Raw genomic sequence first — 6,000 nt, 5'->3', positions numbered from 1 at the left:
CCTCTTCTCCTCTGCCTGCACAGCTCATCTTAAGAATAAAAGAGATCCAATATATCGCAGAATCACTAAAGGGTATAGAAAGGGCAGAACTTTGTACTTTAACTTCAGCTGGCTTCAGAGGGAGATCAGGTTACTCAGTCCAATTTCATCCAAATGAATTAGAAACTCTCCAGGGATGGAGATTCGCCACCTCCCTGGTCTGTACGCCAGCACTGCTACACCACCTCAGGAAATCACTTCCAGAAAAGCGTCCTAGGAAAAAGATCTCTCCAGTGCTGACAGAAAATGGGTGTAAAACTCCCTTCTTGCTCGCACGCTCTTCTGGCTGCAGAGGAGACGCTGCGAGCACTTCAGCTCTCAGGTTGTGCCAAACGCAGGCCCAAACTGCCGGCAAGGCAGGGAGGCCAGTGAGGTTTCTAAGCCTTTCAGTTCAGTCCCTGAATATCCCTCATTACTGACAGCCCTGCTCAGCCTTCCAGGTTCCACTATCTCGCAGAACCCACTCCAAGCTATGAGGAGCAGCGCATCGATCCCTGTCTTGGACCAGTGTGCCTGGAGGGTCCAAGCTCAGGAGCAGCATTCAGGTTTCAAGTGAATTTGTGTTGTGAACTACAGACTATGAAGCCTTTGAAGGCATTTCTTTGTGTTTGTGAGTGGGTTGAGTCGCCCTTGCACACATGGACTGCGCTGGGAGTGAGCCACAACACGGAGCAACCCAGCTTGCTTCTTCCAAGACAATATGTCAGCTCTTTCCAGGGAGACAGCTTCAACAATCGCCACCGTGGTATTTTTGGGACTGTGCCCACCGGTGCTATGTTTTGGCACATCCCCTCCGAGCCTCACGGCAAGCAGCGCCTGGCCCTCTGCTCTCAGGGCCCAGGAAGCCTTCTCCTTGCTGTCCTCCACCACCATCTAGTGGGTGCTGGTATCACATCTCAGGCACAGCAGAGGGCTAGACCATGGCCCCTGGAGACCAGGAGGCTCCTGAGCTGCCCATAAGCGATGCCCGGAGCAGCAGGGCCGGGTGCCTGCAAGAAGCCACTTACTCCTGGAGTTTGACTCAGATGGGCTGTTGTGGTACACGCAAAGCACACAAAAACATTCCCCTTCGTGTCTGTGGTGCATCAGCCCGCGCTGTTACAGGGGCTGCAGCTGAATTTGCCTTCAGTTCCTGCAAATGCTCAGTAAGTCCTGCAATATGCCCTTAGTTTTATAAACCAGGTTCGGTTCTGCAGAATGTTGAGCATGTGAGTAGCTTCAGACCCAAATCACTCCACTGACAGGACTATCAATCTTCTCACCGCTGGCAAGTATGTTACCTTACAGATTTTGCCACTGAAATCCTTGTGAATTATCGCAGATGAAAATATCTGATGCAACTGAATAGAACAACAGCCTGAAAACCTTCTGAAACCGTACCAGATGCCAGAGAAAAGTCGAGGGGCAGACTAGGCAGGTGGTGGGTTCCTAACACAGCCTTCCTCAACACTGTCAGGAGATGACCTCTTTCCTTACAGCTAGAGAAAATCCATGTCTTTCCTTCCTCAGGCAAAAAACTACAGCTCAGTCCTCCCCAAGTGGGAAATAAATCATAGAATCATTGAATAGTGGGGGTTGAAAGAGACCTTTCAAGGTCACGCAGTGCATCCCCCTGCAGGAGCAGGGCCATCTTCCACTCGGGCACGCTGCTCTGAGCCCATCCACCCTGACCTTGAATGTTTCAAGGGATGGGGCATCAACCACCACTCTGGGAAGCCTGAGCCAATCTTTCAGTCCTTTCCCCGTCAAAAATGTCTTCTTTATAGCTCGTTGGAATCTGTTTTGGTTTAAAGCATTAACCCTTGTCCAACCAAAACAGACCCCGATTAAACACCTGTCCCCACTGTTCTTATTGCCCCCCCGAAGCACAGAAAGGTCACAATCTGGTCTCTCCTTTAGAGCTCGGATGAATCTCCCCTCATTCCGGTGAAAACTGTCGCCCCTCTTCCTGTCACTACGGGCCCTGCTCAGAAGTCTCTCTGTCTTTCTTTATCCGCCCCCTTGAAGTACAGAAAGGCTGCAATCAGGGCTGCGCGCAGGCTTCCCTTCTCCTCGCTGAACAACCCCAACTCTCTCAGCCCTTCTCCAGAGCAGAGCTGTTCCAGCCTGGCATCATCTCCGCGGCCGCCTTGGGACCCGCTCCAGCAGCTCCAGGTCCTTCCTGAGCTGAGGGCTCCAGAGCCGGACGCGGGGCTCCAGGGGGGCTCTCCCCAGAGCGGAGCAGAGGGGCAGGACCCCCTCCCTCGCCCTGCTGGCCACGCTGCTGGGGATGCAGCCCAGGAGACGCTGGGCTTTCTGGGCTGCCAGCGCACAGTGCCGGCTCATGGCCAGCTTCTCATCCCCCAGCACCCCAAGTCCTTCTCCTCAGGGCTGCTCCCAATCCATTCTCTACCCAGCCTAGGTTTGTGTTTTGGATTACCCCAACCCAGGTGCAGGATCGTGCACTTGGCCTTGCTGAACTTCATGAGGCTCACCCAGCCCCACCTCTCCAGCCTGCACCCACAGCTCCTTCTCAGCACGGCTGTTCTCCAGCCCTTCAACCCCCAGCCTGCGCTGACACCGGGGGTTGCCCCAACCCATGTGCAGGGCCTGCGCTCGGCCTTGGGGAGCATCATGAGGATCACACAGGCCACTCCTCAACCTTCTCCAGGGCCATCTGCATCCCATCCCACCCCTCAGGCAGCTCAACTGCAGCAACCAGCTTGGGGGCACACAAAACTCGCTGAGAGGGCACTCAATGTCTGTTATTGGTGAAGAGATTGAACCATACTGGTCCCAGCATGGACCCCTTAGAGACACCACTCGGTACGGGTGTTCCTGGTGACCCCGAGTGGGACTGTGGACTCTGGTGTGACCCATTGCTCTCCCCCAGCAGAGCTGTTGCCGGGTGCTGAACACTGGGAGCCCCAACATTCGTCCCCGGCAACGCCCAAACAGAAGCAGCCAGAGCGGCGACCACCAAACATTCGGGGCTCGGCCACGCTGCAGAGCAGAGCCGATCCCCGTGCTGTCAGCCCTGGGCACCCACGCCGCGGTCCCTGGCCACACCGATACCCTCTCCAGCTCCTGCACCCCTTCCTGTGCCCTTCAGCCTTCTCCTGCTGAGGCAAGGACTGACCCCGACCCCGCACCAGGGACACCCTGGGCCCTTCCTCCCCTGCCCCTCTCCCTCCTCCTCCTCAGCCCCCTCGTGTGCCCTCCTGCCCCAGCTCGGGGTGGCAGCGCCAGCGCTCGCTCATGGCTCTCTTTCAGGCTCAGCCAAGCTCTGCCGACCACCCGGGCGCTCGTGGCACCACTGCCGGCCCCCTGGGCACCCCCGGCGCGGGGGGCACCGCAGGGCCCCTGGGCTCCCCCAGCAGGTACGGCATCCCCGGCCCCTCGGCACTCCCGCCCGAGGGATGCTCCCTGCCGCAGGCGCCCCACTGCCCCGCAGCACAGCAGGGGCACGGCCGGGCTGGGGCGCAGCTCCGCGGGGGCCCCGACAGACTCCCCGCAGCCCCCAGCCCAGCACAGCTCTCTCTCCTCTCTCCAGCTCAGCGAGCGGCTTCCTCCGGCGACTTCCAACCCTCCACCGTCCCCGGAGCAGAGGAGCGGAGCCCAGCCCAGCCACCTGCGCCATGAGCCAGCGCCTCACCGCTCCCCCAAACGCTGCCCTCTGGGGCCCCCAGGGCTCCCACCTCCCCCGGGCCGGGGCAAACCCAGGGGCCCCCCATGGGCAACCGCTGCTCCGGGGGCCCTGGTACCGTCAGGCCAAGGCCTTGGGGGCACCCACGGGCAGTGGCGGCGCCCAGGACACGTCTGTGCCCATGGAGGTGGACACCTCCTCCATCTTGGACATCTCTGTCACCACGGATGTCCAGATGGAGGAGGACACCTCCTCCATCTTGGACATCTCTGTCACCACTGATGTCCAGATGGAGGAGGACACCTCCTCCATCTTGGACATCTCCGTCACCACCGATGTCCAGATGGAGGAGGACACCTGCTCCATCTTGGACATCTCTGTCACCACCGATGTCCAGATGGAGTAGGACACCTCCTCCGTCTTGGACATCTCCGTCACCACTGATGTCCAGATGGAGGAGGACACCACCCTGTCCTAGCACATCTCCGTGGGCACAGACGTCCCAATGGAAGCTAACACCCTTCCAGTCCTGAACATCAGCGTCGCCACTGATGTGCCCATGGAGTCGGACACCACCCCAGACAATACCATCTCTCTGGGCACTGGTGTCCCCAGGGGCGAGGGCAGCGTCGTGGGACGGAACATCCCCCAACACCGGGATGTCAGGAGGCAGCGCAGGGCTCTGGAAGGCGGAGCAGCTGGGCAGGAGCGCAGATCGGAGCTGGGGCGGGATCTGATTCTTTGAGGGGTGGGAGATGGATAGCGGGTGGGAACCCAGGGTGACTGTTTGTTTGGGAGGGGTGGGTGGCGGGTGGGTGTTGAGGAGGGAGTTCTTGAAATGTTTTTAGAAACTGTTCTGATCTTATTATGTCAGTAAAATTTGTTGTTTCTCCAGAGCCTTTCTGTGTCTGCATGGGGTGGGCAGGGAGTGCAGGGGCACCAGGACACAGCTCCCCAGAGGGCCAAAAGCATCGCCCGGCCCCACATGGCATCCCCCAAGCCCCAAAGGGCACGGAGCCGCCCCCAGGGCTCAGCCAGCAGCAGCCGGGCAGGCAATCCTGGGGGGGACGGGGACTCCCCTGGCCCCTGCCCCAGGCCGAGCAGCCCTTTGCCAGGGGAGCCAGGACAGACGCGGCCCTGCAGGACTCACGGACACGGCCCCACGCCCAAAGCACCGCTGACCCCTCCACCCTGGCCATCCATCCTCCCTCCCCGGGCTCTGGCAGGGGGCTCTGGCTGCTCCCCACCACCCCACCGCGGCCCCACGGCAGCCCCTCAGGCAGCTCCTCCAGGCTGCCCCACGGCAGGAGGGCACAGGCCTCAGGGAACGACGGGGGCACCACAGCAGAGGCCTCCCCCCAGCCCAGGCAGATGACAGCGCAGATCTGCCCTCGCCCGCTTCTGGCCCTGCTCTCCATGCCACTGTTCCCACCAACGTCCAAGTGCCCTTTTCCCCGCAATCCCTTTGCAATTCCATCCCTACAAGAACACCACCAGCGGAGTCACCGCCCACCACATCTCCTCCACCGTCTCGCAGGAGATCCTCTACGCGTGCTCTTTGCCAACGGGCCCAGCTTCTTCTCGGCTGAGCTCTCCCGCGTCCCCTGCTCTGCACCAGCACCCCTGCGGCCCGCGCCCGCTTTTCCTCTCCTCTCCACCCACTCCACTCCCTCTGCTCCCGAGTGTTCTTTCTTTCCAGCACGGCTGATGCTGCTGGAGTCCCTCCAGGCCCCGGCAGGCACGGCGGCACTTGCTTTCCCACGCTGTCTGCCCAGCGCAGCCACTCGCACTCCTCCTGCCCAGGACGGGATGAGCCAAACGGGGTGAAGCCCCCGCACCCCAACTACACAGTTCAAGCCAGAGCACAACTCCGAGAACACCAAAGCCAACCGGCGCCCGGGCAGTTCCAGGCCTTTATTCTCCTCTCTCCCTCCCCAACAGCTCAGCCCTGGGTGCTCTTGCCCAGCCGCCTCCTCCCCTCGAAGGCACCGAGAGCAGCAGCCAAGGCAGCAGCTTCCACCCTGGAGGCACTTGGGGACCAAGCGGGCAAGGAGAACGGGCAAGGAGAACGTGGCCAGCGCTCGACTCCAGGCCCTGCTCCCTGATCTCCTGCCCCGCTGACGGCTCTTCTGGAAAGGGGACTGCGCTGCTGGCAAAGAGCTCCCCGCGCCCCACACGCAGACAGCCTTTGACCCAGGACAGGAGCTGCTCCAAGCTGAAAGCAAAACCAGAGACACGGTGGCTGAGCCCCGTGACGGCAGGCTGTGAGCTCTTCCGAAGGGATGGGCAGGGAAGGGGAGGCGAGGGGGCTCTGTGTGCTGGGGAGGGGTTTGCTT

The sequence above is a fragment of the Cuculus canorus genome, unplaced genomic scaffold (assembly GCF_017976375.1).
Source record: "Cuculus canorus isolate bCucCan1 unplaced genomic scaffold, bCucCan1.pri scaffold_68_arrow_ctg1, whole genome shotgun sequence".
In the NCBI taxonomy this organism is placed as follows: domain Eukaryota; kingdom Metazoa; phylum Chordata; class Aves; order Cuculiformes; family Cuculidae; genus Cuculus; species Cuculus canorus.
This window is presented reverse-complemented; position numbering follows the sequence as displayed.